Genomic DNA, 12866 nt, shown 5'->3' with positions numbered 1-12866 from the left:
GAAGAAAACGTTACACAAACAACCCTAAACACAAGAATTCCAAGAATTCTTATGAAAATCATAAATTCAGCTCAGCTGAATTGCAATTTTCTTAAAAGAAACGTTAGATATGATACATAAATTTAATTTTCTAGGAATACTCAAATTAAGCTTAGCTGAATTGGCTATTCTATATAAAATCATTTGATCTGAAACATTAAATTTCGAATTATATAAGAAAACTTTAATTCAGTCTTTCTGACTTTCCACAAACAACCATAAACACAAGAATTCCAAGAATTCTGATGAAAAACATATATTCAGCTCAGCTGAATTGCAATTTTCTTAAAAGAAACGTTAGATATGAACCATAAAATTGATTTTTTTAGGAATACACAAATTAAGCTTAGCTGAATTTGCTATTCTACATAAAATCATTTGATCTGAAACCTTAAATTTTGAATTATTTAAGAAAACTTAAATTCCGCCTTGCTGAATTGCACTTTCACTAAGAATATATATGATCAACAACTTTGAAATGTAAATTCAAATATTTTTCCTCAGCTGAATTGAACTTTCTTTTCCGAAAATTAATATATAAATACACTATTTGCAATTTCTTTCAGAAAACTCAAAATCATCCCAGCTGAATTACGTTTTCTTTACGATAATTTCATGTCGGGAGTTAATAAACGTTAAATATGATACATAAAGACAGATAGATTTCTTCCGAAAACTCTAATTTAGCTCCTCTAAATTGCATTTTCTCAAAGAAAATATCACATTTTAATCTAAAAACTGCTATTTCTTTAGGAAAAATGTAATTCAGTGAGGCTGAATTGCAAATGTTTCCAAAAAACTTGAATTTTAGACAAAAAAAAACTATTTAAATTTACGTTTCTTTAACAAAACTAATTCAGCTAAGCTGAGTTACGTTTTCTTAAGGAAAACATTAGATGGGAACCATTCAACTGCAATATCTTGAAGAAAATCAAAATTCAGCTCAGCTGAATTGTAGTTTTTTGTAAAAATATCAAATTAGACCAACAAAAACTTAATTTCTTCATGAAAAAAAATTAACTCAGCTTGGCTGAATTGCGGATTATGTCTAAAAGCAATAGTATGTGATATCATTTCTTCAAAAATTAAAAAAACATTTTTCTCCAAACACCAAAAAAATTATAAATGATACAAGTTAGAAAACAAATTTATCATTTTGTTTACTTTAAAATGCCCCTAAAGAGTGAAAGAAAGGAAGAATAATCAAAACAATGATTAATACCCACAGAGTAACTAAAAATAGATTTTTCTCAAATGACATGGCAGCACCAAAGAGCAGAGAAACAGCAAGCTACATCGTGTCCCTAATAAATTATACAATTTCCATAAAATCCAATGACGTTACAAAATTGTTTTTTAGTTGAGAAAAGATGAGTAGAGAGTAGACAACCTGTGTGATTATTTTTAAAAAATACGAATAATAATGGAAAATATTCACTAGAATTTAAAAACAAAAAAATAATGAATGTCATTCTTTTTATATAAAATATTCAAAGCTTATTCACCGGTAATTGAAATTCATTTCACAAAAGAATATTGTTCTTATTGAAGATATACAGTTTCATGTAAGTTCAGAAATTATCTACTAAAAGACTTTGAAACAGGCGTTACAGTAAAAATGGGTTTTGGTTTGCTGACCAATAAATACCCTACTAGTTTCACGTCTAGGGTACGGTTAAATAAATACCCACTCCCTATGCAATGTTATCCTAGACACAAACCTTGCATACTCAGTAAGTATTTCACCATACCCTAGACACGAAATTAGTAGTGTAGTTATGAGTCAGTTGACAAAAAAAGCATTTTATCTGTAACATCTGTTGAAAGGCATTTGTGTAGATATTTCTAAAAAATTGTCTGAAAACGATCTAGCAGTTTCTATAAATTATTCAGGTTTAGAATAAACTTCCGATACTAATAGGAATTGCATTTTATGTTTAATTATTTTTGTCTGGTACCTTAAAAACACCCTACCATTTTCGTATCTAGGAAATGGTAAATATCCTCACTCCCTAAGTAAGGGTTGTGTCTTGGATATTTATCTAGATCTTCATGGCACATACATTTCCTGTTAAATGGATGATAAATCGATATCATAGGTTATTTTTTTAGGCAGATCCAAAATACGAGTCTTGAAAATAGTAAGCCATAGAAACTACCCTGAATTAGAAGTTTGAGGTAAGTTCAGAAATTATCTACTAAAAGACTTTCAAAGAGGTGTTACAATAAAAATGTCTTTTGGTCTGCTGACCCATAAATACCCTACTAGTTCCACGTCAAGGGTAATAAATGCTCACTCCCTATCCTAGACACAAACCTTACATACGCACTAAGTATTTCATACGCTCTAGACACAAAATTAGTAGGGTATTTATGAGTCAGCAGACAAAAACGCATTTTATCTGTAACATCTGTTGAAAGGTATTTGAGTAGATATTTCTAAAAATTGTCTGAAATCGATCTAGCTATTTCCATAAATTATTCAGGTATAGAATAAACTTCCGACACTAATAGGAATTGCATTTTATGTTTAATTATTTTTATCTGGTGCCTTAAAAATACGCTACCATTATCTAGGAAATGATAAATATCCTCACTCCGTAAGTAAGGGTTGTGTCTTGGATATTTATCTAGATCTTCATGGCACATGCATTTCCTGTTAAATGGATGATAATTCGATATCATGGACACGTACGTAAGGTTTGTGTACACAATATTTACCAACGCTTAGCCTAGACACAAAACAAGTAAGGCATTAAATCGGTATCATGGACACAAACCTTACATAGTCGAGTACAATATTCACCACGACCGCTTAGCCTAGACACAAAATTAGCAAGGTATTTCCGGGGCATCATACGATTAAATAGTACCTGTTATAGGTATAATGTGCGGGTAAATTTTGAATTTCCCACCAGATGCCATAAGAATGATACAAACAATACATGTATTACGAAGAAATACAGGGAAGGAAGGTGAAATATGTGGAAGAAAAACCTAGCCAATTGTTGACTGATAAGATGACGGACAAAATCTGGTGTCTAGAGAATGGTAAATATCCCCGTATGTAAGGGTTGTATCTAGGACAATGGTGTTCAAATATGTTGTGCATTACCCTCTCTGAGAGATACGTATCTTTGATACACAACGGCAGCTGAAAATGAAAAGAGAGTATGTTGTTGTTGTACATCCCATAACGTATATTTGCGAGAATAACCACTCTAGGATATCATGACTTAGCTGTTACGATTAGAATCAACATACAACCTGCCAAAAGAGGTATCGCTTGAAATAATTTATACTTTGCCTTGTGCCTCACAAACACCCTACTGTTTTAAATAATTCGAAATAAATAAGCTTTTGTTTCGAATTATTTAAATCAGTAGGGTGTTTGTGAGGCACCAGGCAAAGAATAAATTATTTCAAGCAATACCCCTTAAAAAAATTAAAATTAATTAAAAATTTCGCAAACTAATATTTTCTAAGCAAATCAACTTTTATGTAGAGTTTAGAAATGTCAGAGGTCAATAGTGAACATTTGTCTAACAAAATAAATGTTTAAATCACTGTTGTTTGAGAGAATAGGCGAGACATTAAAAATTAAGGTTCTGAAAAATTAAGAATTTTAGGAGATAATCAATGTAAAAATCAACAGATATCTGAATGTTGAAGAAAACTTTACATAAAATAAGTGATGAACTCACTCTTGTAGTTTTTTTTTTTTTTTTTTTTTTTTTGTTTGTCCAAAATATTTATATGTAATTTAAATTTTATGACTCACAAAGAAAAAAGTATATATAAAAATATTTGTATTAACATATCTGTCATAAATTATAGATTATTTATGATGGTTCATTCAAATTTCTAGAAATTTGTTTGTTTTTCCAACAAATCTTCTGCGTATCTCAAAAATACAAAGAGTTGATAAACTTTTTGCACGCTTCTTTTTGCTGTTTCTTTTTCTTAATATATGATTAGCTTCTATTTTTATTTTAGCATTATGGGTAGAGGGGGTGATAAGAGGAGAGCAATAATTTATGAATCACCGTTGGTGTGTTTTTACAAAAATTTTGATTTTTTTTTGTATTATGAAATTTTCGCGGAAATGTTTTCATACATGCTTTTAGTTTTGATGAAATAGAAAAACAGCAACAACAACAAAGACAAATTAGCAAACAAATGTGGTTTGTTTTGATGAGAGATGGTGTTGGCACAACAAATAAACAATATCTGTTTGGTCGCTCGATTCAAGGTAGTCAATTTACGCGAAATATGAAATTGATTTCCTGTAAACATATTTTTAATAAACAAAACAATAAAATGTGAAAAGATAATTGTGAGATAAAATGGAGAAATGAAAATTGGATATAAAATGGAAAGCATAGCAACGAGAGAGGCGAGAGAGGAAAAAATATAAATAGAATTTAAATTTTAAAACCTCATCAAATAAATAACTGATTATACGACACATATTTACCCAATAACAATATTATAAGTTCGAAGCACCTCTAATTCGATGGGAAAATATGGCCGAAATTGAATTATCTAAAATCAGTAGGGTATTTATGGGGCTCCAGACAAAATAAAATCTATAACCCAAGACACCCAAGAAAATAGTAGGGTATTTTTGAGAAAACAGACATAAAAATTAAATTGTTACTATTATACATATTGGGAGAATATTGTGCAGATAATACCATAGACATAGACTAATAAAAAGATAGACGAAGGAATACTCAATTTTGCGCCGTAAACCTACTCAAACAGGAAAACTCAAAAAAGTTCGAAGACGATTTTTGCGGAAAATTACAATATTTTCATGGATATTTTTGTCTGAGGATGTTGTTCCCATCAAAAACTAACCCCATGTAGCCTTTTGCAAAAACAAAATATTTATTAACTTGTATTTTTTTGGCATTTTATTTTGAGTACCTCTGTAAGCATACTCAATTCGAACATACTCGGTGAGAGCATTCCTTCGTCTATCTTTTTATTAGTCTATGCCATAGACTCATCTTGTTCAACCCTTAACAAATAAGCCGACATCTGGTGGTCCAAAATTTAATATTATTTAATAATTTTTCATAAAGAAATACACCATTTTCACATGTAATTCGAATAATTTCAGTTGTAATTCGAAACATTTCATTTGTAATTTGAGAATTTTATTTGAATTTCGAATTATTTTATTCGTATTTGAGAATTCCATTTGAAATTCGTACTATTTCATTTGTAATTTGATTTTTATCGTTTTTAATTCGAATTATTTTATTTGTAATTCGAATTTTTCCATTTGTAATTCGTTTTTTTTTTTTTTCATTTGAAATTCCAAATGAACAACTTCGATTTACAAATTACAATTCAATTCAAATTACAAATGGAAAAATTCGAATTTCAAATGAAAAAAATTCAAATTACAAATGAAATAATTCGAAATTCAATTAGAATTCTCACATTACAAGTGAAATGTATCGAAAATGTATCGACTTTTTTAGGTAATTCATGACATGTTATTATAGACACAAACCTTACATACATAGCTGATTATAATATTCACCATAGTTTAGGCCTAGACACGAAACTAGTAGGGTATTTGTGGGGCATATGACAAAAAATAAACCTCTGGCTAACTCGGTGCTCCAAACAACTGAACAAGAATAAAAATCGATCGAAAATTGTGGTATTTGATGAAATGGGCACAAAATAAATAAATGGAAGGGCTACATAAATCGGCTGTTGGGACAGATTTCCTGTTTTTGAGGCACCTATATACATATGTACATATATTATAGTATTAAATTATATTCCATATATGAGTTACTTCGCGAACTTTAGGCAAAGAATTCAAATAAAGAAAATGTTATTTATTAAAATAATTCGTCGTTTTTTTAACAAAATTTCGTAGGGTCACACAATTTTTATAAAATTTTCAATACAATTGCTTTTTTCCTAAATCCGTTTCTTTGTATACAACAATGCATTAGAACTACAGCTTTTTTATTTAGTTTTTTTTTTACAAAATTCCTCAGTTTCTTTTTTAAATTACAAGACAAAAAAGAGTGACATTTGCCAAAAAAGATATTTAAAACAAATCTTGATAGTTTTGTATATAAAAAAACTCGTGTTTAAAATTGGCAACGTTCTACGTATTTTAAACTACCCTTGTGGGGAAAGGAGAGCAGCAGAAGTGCAGCACAAATGCCAAAATACTAATGTTGTTGTACCTTATGGGAAACTTGTCAAAATATTACACAAGATAAACATATTGAGGAAAAATAAAGAATGAAAGGCAAAGGAAAATACATTTTGAAAACATTTTTGTCAATGGCATTAGTCCAAATTCTACATTATCTTATATAAAAATAAATGTTTAAATTATACAAAATAATAGATAAACACGCCGAAGAAGAAGAGAATGTCACGCGAAAAGGAAACTAAAGAATTTTTTAATACAAACTGCCAACTAACAAATTAAAATGTTGAAACTACTGAGAACAAATAGATTTTTATTTTTCATGAATTGAAATGTTGTGTGATAACATAGGTAATTCAGGGGGAAAATATTTTAATTCATAACAAATTAAAAAAAAAAAATTAAAAAATAAAAAAAAATTATATTCGACATTTAGCAATGTTTTTACATGGACAGAAATTATTTTTTACACTGAAAGGGTTAAGAATTAAGACATGAGTTTCAAGAAAACATATATCTTGGGGTATATTGACCAAAAACCCTTGTTATTCTTCACCATACCTACACAAAATTTTACACTAAATAATAATTATAAATTATTTAGAAAATCTATACCTAGATACCAAAAAACTTTCCTATATGCCATTAACTTAAGTACGTACCAACATTATATATTTTTTTAAAGCAATCTGATTAATTTGCATTTTCCCACAATCATTATTACATATTATTCATAAAGTCGAAAACAGCATGAAGTCCTTTAATTAATAATGTGACAATTACACATATGTATTTCCCAGATTAAAAACACCAGGGGACGGCAAAAAAAAAAAGATGTCCTTTTTTCATTTTTTGTAGTCCATTGCAAAACAGCAACACATTCAAAAGCAGTGAAATACTTGCTTTTTTGAAAAAACAAAAAATCCCTCGGGGGTAATGTGCAATCTAACAACCACCACCATATAGTACTGAATGGACAAAGACATGTCATCAAATTTCTTCTAATCTCCAGCAGAGTTACAAGAAAAAAACGAGTGATATTTGCCTTTAACACTGTTATTCTGCCAACTTACAAAAATTCACCTCACCTTCAGTGAATAATAGTTTCCAACCCTGTGCATATTGTGAGTGAAACTCTGGGTAATAATCTCTCCTACGAATGTTGTTGTTGTTGTCAAGATTTTTGAGAGTTTTCTGCAATGAAATCAATTTACAGGGTTGGAAGTTCTGATTTTATACAAAAATGGTTGGTTGTCAGAGGAAGTTAATTAAATTACTGACGAGGGAAAAATCTGAATCTGAACAGAATAAAACAGAAGGTCTACACACCATGGCACAATTACCCAGGTAGTGGCATTGTAAAATTTTGAATATGTTATGTCAAAACTTTCTTTATGTTGTTGGGGAAATTAGAACAAAACTATTTTTTTATAAAGGGATTTGACTTTTCATATTCGATCAGCTGGTGTGATACCACTACCAGGAAGTTCTGCCATGCTACACACAGTTTGAAAAATATAAATAACAAGTAACAAGTAAAAAAGTATCAGTCGGTTTTGCCGACAGAGATATACCCTCAGTCTGTGTATATTGAAACATTTTTTTCCCAAAATACGTATGTATTTAGGGGGTTTTAAAAATGTTGGGCATTTGAACCGACAAAAATGTTGATTAGGATTAAAGATCAAAAGTTTTGCGGAGAGGTCAATGGATCGACATTGACCGTTATGGAAGTGAATCTCCAGCCACAACATATGGTGCCATAGGGGGCTTTTACACTCTTCGGGTTGTTTGCGCAAGAAGTATGGACTTGCCCCTAAAAAAACTTTTACCATCGTAATTGAGGCAGCGAATGCAAGTTGCTTCAACAAAAATCAAAGTGATTCGATATTAGGTCTTAAAGTGAACTTATCCGGAATTTTGTGTGGGAGGTACCGGAAGGGGTGGACAAATATAGTCCATATTTGAACCTAAATTATATCTGGTAGATATATTAGGATGTGTAAAGTATAGACCAATACGGCCACTCCCTTCAAGAGTTACCGTACGAAAATTTTTTCCGAACATTTTTGAACTTTTGTGGGGGAGGTACCTGAAGGAGTGGACCGATAGGGCTTATCTTCAAACTTAAACTATGTTTTGACAAAATATTACTAAGGCCATATTTTAGACCGAATCGGCAGATCCGTTCGAGAGTTATCTTGCGCTCCAACCACCTCACACGGTGTCATAGGGGTTGTTTGCAACTTTCATGCTATTTTCTCAGGAAGTATGGACTTGCCCCTGATGAAACTTGTACCGTCGTATGGAGGGTAGTAAATACAAGTTGTTGAAACAAAAATCAAAGCGATTCGAGAGATTGCCCTAAACTGAACTTTTCCGAAATTTTGTGTGGGAGGTACCCGAAGGAGTGGACCTATTGAGACCATATTGGAACCTCATCTAAGTTTGGTAGAAATTTCACGATGTGCAAACTTTGGACCAAATCGGATACTCCCTTCAAGAATTATCGTGCGCACAAATTTTTCTAACATTTTTGAACTTTTGTGGGGAAGGTACCGGAAGGAGTGGACCGATATAACCCATCTTCGAACTTAAACTAAGTTTGGACAAAATATTACGAAAGCCAAATTTTGGACCAAATCGGTTAATCCGTTCGAGAGTTATCGTGCGCACCAGCCAGACAGACAGACGGACGGACATTGCTAAATCGACTCCAAATTGTCTGAAACACATTTCGTCCAAACATACTTGGGGTCTAAAACCATTATTTCGATGAGGCACATTTTGCCCGTATGAAAGTGTATATACCCTCGTTAGCATAAATGCTGAGGGTATAAAAAATGATTTTATCCTTGAGACATCATAATCATAAATTTTGATAGATAAAAGCTGTGTTCAGTACCTGCAAAATATTACTACTTGCGGTAGTTTTCCCGTTTAGTGCTAAAAATACGTTCCCGTACCCCGAAATCTAGCAAGACTTGCACTTCTCTTCTCCTGTTTTCTGCCATACAATTTTGGCCTTGTGGAAACTAGTAGCATGTTCATTGGCTTCTAAACACGATAGCTGATACATTGATTTTGACATTTCTGCTGGAGTTTTTGCAATTTCCGTCATTTTTCGTTCCCGTATTTTTTAAGAAATTTGTATAGGGAAGCAACTTTTGACAATTCGTTTTTTTCTAACATTGCCATTAAAAAATATAGAATTGTACCAAAGTAATTTAATATTTTTTTTTACTTTTTTAGGCAAAAGCAGGGTTGTATATCATGTGTACTGTGATTTCGATATTGATTTCGCTGAAATCACGAAATGAGATGATTTAATTTTTGTATGCGAAATTATGAAAAAAATTTTCTTGATTCCGAGCGAAATCACGAACGACGCCGAATATAAAACAAGCATTTCACTCAATTTTAAATCAAGCTCGAAGATCACACATCTCTTCCACAACAGTTCAACATGTTCACCTAACTGACGAAGACAGTCCAAGTGGTGCCTTTTACAACGACATAAGGTATTTTGGCAAGCAAGTCCATTCTTTATGATGTAATAGCTCCAAAAAAATTAAAATGACCAACGAAAGTAGAGTCTACTTAGTAGACTAATGTCAATCCAATCTTCTCACATTGTAATATTTCTCTCAAACTTAAATTGAATTTGAAGATCTTCTAAATCGGTTAACTTATTCGAGTAGTTCCCTATACAAAAGTTCAATGTTTCCGCTAAGTGGCGATCGTTTTGATACTTTTACCAAAGGTAGTCCTTGTGATTCTGATTACATCGACATAATTTGTTCATGGACAAATCCCTGCTTTCTGACATTTTGGCAACGCCAAAACTCAACAAAATCCTATAGTGATCAGCAGGCTGGTGATAAGGATTGACTTCGAAACTTAGATCATGTTCTAAGAGGATTTGGTCCATTCCCTTGGGTAATTCACCCTAGTCCAAAGTCCAAGTGGTGTTAAAATTTTAGTCCTTGTGATCATAACTACAGTATAATTTTATTCTAGAGATATGGGGCTGAAATAATCCAATATTTCATACATCTATCGCACAAAAGTGCACTTAAGTACTATAATTATGTCTCTTTCTAATACCCCCTTACAATTAACTGTAGCACAGTGTAGTTGATATTAAATTTAATTTCACAATAGGAGAAACTCAAATTATACGTTTTCAAAAGGAAAAAAAACAATAAATAACTTCTTAAAGCAAACAAAGCAAGGCAAACATTATTTCTTCATTTTAATGGTGGTTCGTGCAATTTTTTCCGGTGTTAATTATAAAATTCCAACCCTGAGTCATGCACTTTTGAACACTAGAGAGGAAACAAAACAGTGGTGGCTTAAGCAGAGAACACCACCTCGCAGAGGGGAGATTTTCTGACAGTACTCAGACTCTCTCAAAATATAGCCAAATCATGGGATTTTTTCATTATCAAAATGACAGTCACAAGAATGAAGGAAAAAAACATGACAAGAATGGGAAAAACTAAACTAAAATGGAAAGAAGAATGAATTACAAAGAAAACCCACCCAAATGATAATTAAAAAAAATAAAGAAGGAAACAATAATTGTAAGTATGGAAATAATACTACTAAAGAAATTACAACTAGAATTAATGGTTTTAGCTTTCATTTCTTAATCATTCAATTTTTTTTTTTAATTTTTTTCCAGATATTTCCAAGAAATAGTTTGCATATTTTTGTTTTAATTGTTAAAGCCAAGCTTTTATTTTGGCAAGGTAAAATACAACACAAAAGTCCCATAGAAAACAAAAGCATTAAAACATGTAAAGGGGAAACGTAAAAAGAGGAGAAGAAAATGAAATAAACATTAATTCGTCCATATGAAATTGTTTTCTTTTTTATTGTTATTTCGTTTTTTTATTTAACTTCATTACTGGACTGGTGTGTAATGCTGTCCGTCTGCCTGCCATTTGCTTTGCTGTGTGGTGGATTTCGTCCATATGGTTTCTTTGTTGGCATTACTTATGTGAACAATAATGGCTGTTGTTTTTTTTTTTTCCTGCTGGTCTATATATGTATAATGGGGGGCGGGCGTATGTCAGTCCACCATTTGCTGGGGATGGAAGGTTACTTTGCTGGCTGATTTTTTCCTATTACTTTTCATTTCGTCTACGTTTATGGCGGTGTTAACACACAAACAACACGACTGGCTGACTCGTCGTCGTATTTGTATTTGTTCACAGTGGAAGAAGAAGACAGTGAAAAACAAAACACACTCTCCCCAAAGTTTTCTGCTTTTTTTTTGTTGTTTTGTAAAGGGTGTTGGAGAGTGAGAAGAGCCCAGTAAAATATAACGTCACCAAACTCAGTTACAAATACACCAAGTCATACAAGTGTTGCCAATAATTGATGTTTAAAAAACGTTAGAAATTGAATTGTTATACTTATGAATAAAAATGAGTTTTAATAGGAGTCATCTCTAAATATAATAAATTTTTCTCCCAAAATATCCTTTAATTACTTTTTTTCTATTGTGAGTAGTCGAATTTTACACAATTTTAAATGAATTTTACACAATGTAAATGAATTTATTAATTAGTAACATTTTATAATGAAATTTACAGTTAGAGTAGTTGTCATTTAAATTTTTAGTTATTCATACTCTAAATTGTATTTAAATTGTTGGAGTTTAAAAATGTAGTTTGTATTCAATTTAATATTTTTATCCATATTATTATAAGTTATTTAAAATTTTCATTGATTGTAGTATTCCAACCACATATGGCCAGTTGGCTTGGCTTTGAAATGAATAAATTTAAATAAATAAAAATAAATGAGAATAAAATTATCTTTGTCATCAGTAATGGTATTTTGAAGAATCGTGAAATATTCAACTGAATTGAACAGTAGTATTAAGGAAAAATAGGGATTAATTAAATTAATTAGTGTGTCTGTTCCAGAACTGCAAGAATCTACCAATTTTTAAAAATGTTTTTGATATCATAAAGGATAAATTGATATCGTAGTAAAAATTACTACAATTTGTAAGCGAAGATGATGTAATGTTGTCTTGTCACAGACCTGAATTTAGGACTTTGGTATTCAAGTTGAGCACGATATCCATTACACCACGGTATCACTATTAGAAAGAGGTTTGAAAATGTATTTTTAAACAATATGGGTTCAATTCCATAATTTAATATGCATCGTCTTTGTTTTAGCTTCTTCAGGTTTCGATAGATTTTGTGAATATTGCAAATCTTAATTTTCAGTTTAAATATGACAACATTAAAGACATGCCGGGAGTTTCTATTGTTTTTGTAATTGAGGCGCATAGTAATCAACATAGTATTGAGAAAAATATGCCGCAGAAATTTAAGAGATGATTCAGACCCGATGCTTCGGCTTATATTTCCTTTACCGACCTTCATAGCGATTCTAACGATGCATTACTTTTGTTGCGGAAATGTATACTTCCCGAGTTATAGGCCTCCAAAGTTCCGAAGATTCTCTTAACATGGATTTACGATTTAAAATAAAAATTTGTTCGCGTAAATTTGCTTCTGTCCATAGGAGAAAGTCTTACATCCCCGGCCGAAGGCCCGTCACTTAGCTTGCGAAAACTTGAGATTTAAAGGAAGTTTTTGTATTTTTT

The 12866-nt window shown here is 31.3% G+C and overlaps 1 protein-coding gene and 1 long non-coding RNA gene across 2 annotated transcripts in view; one reads left to right on the top strand and one right to left on the bottom strand.

The window, feature by feature from the left end:
• drn (zinc finger AN1-type doctor no) overlaps positions 1–12866 on the bottom strand; it is a 115854-nt gene that overhangs the window by 96980 nt on the left and 6008 nt on the right. The window lies entirely within an intron of this gene.
• LOC141389422 (uncharacterized) lies at positions 5349–11237 on the top strand. Its single transcript, XR_012409039.1, has 2 exons — positions 5349–10818; positions 10920–11237. It is a non-coding gene; the product is annotated as an uncharacterized lncRNA (long non-coding RNA).

This window comes from Musca autumnalis, unplaced genomic scaffold (genome assembly GCF_047663935.1).
Source record: "Musca autumnalis isolate F117 unplaced genomic scaffold, ASM4766393v1 scaffold_1, whole genome shotgun sequence".
Taxonomy (NCBI): domain Eukaryota; kingdom Metazoa; phylum Arthropoda; class Insecta; order Diptera; family Muscidae; genus Musca; species Musca autumnalis.
This window is presented reverse-complemented; position numbering and strand designations above follow the sequence as displayed.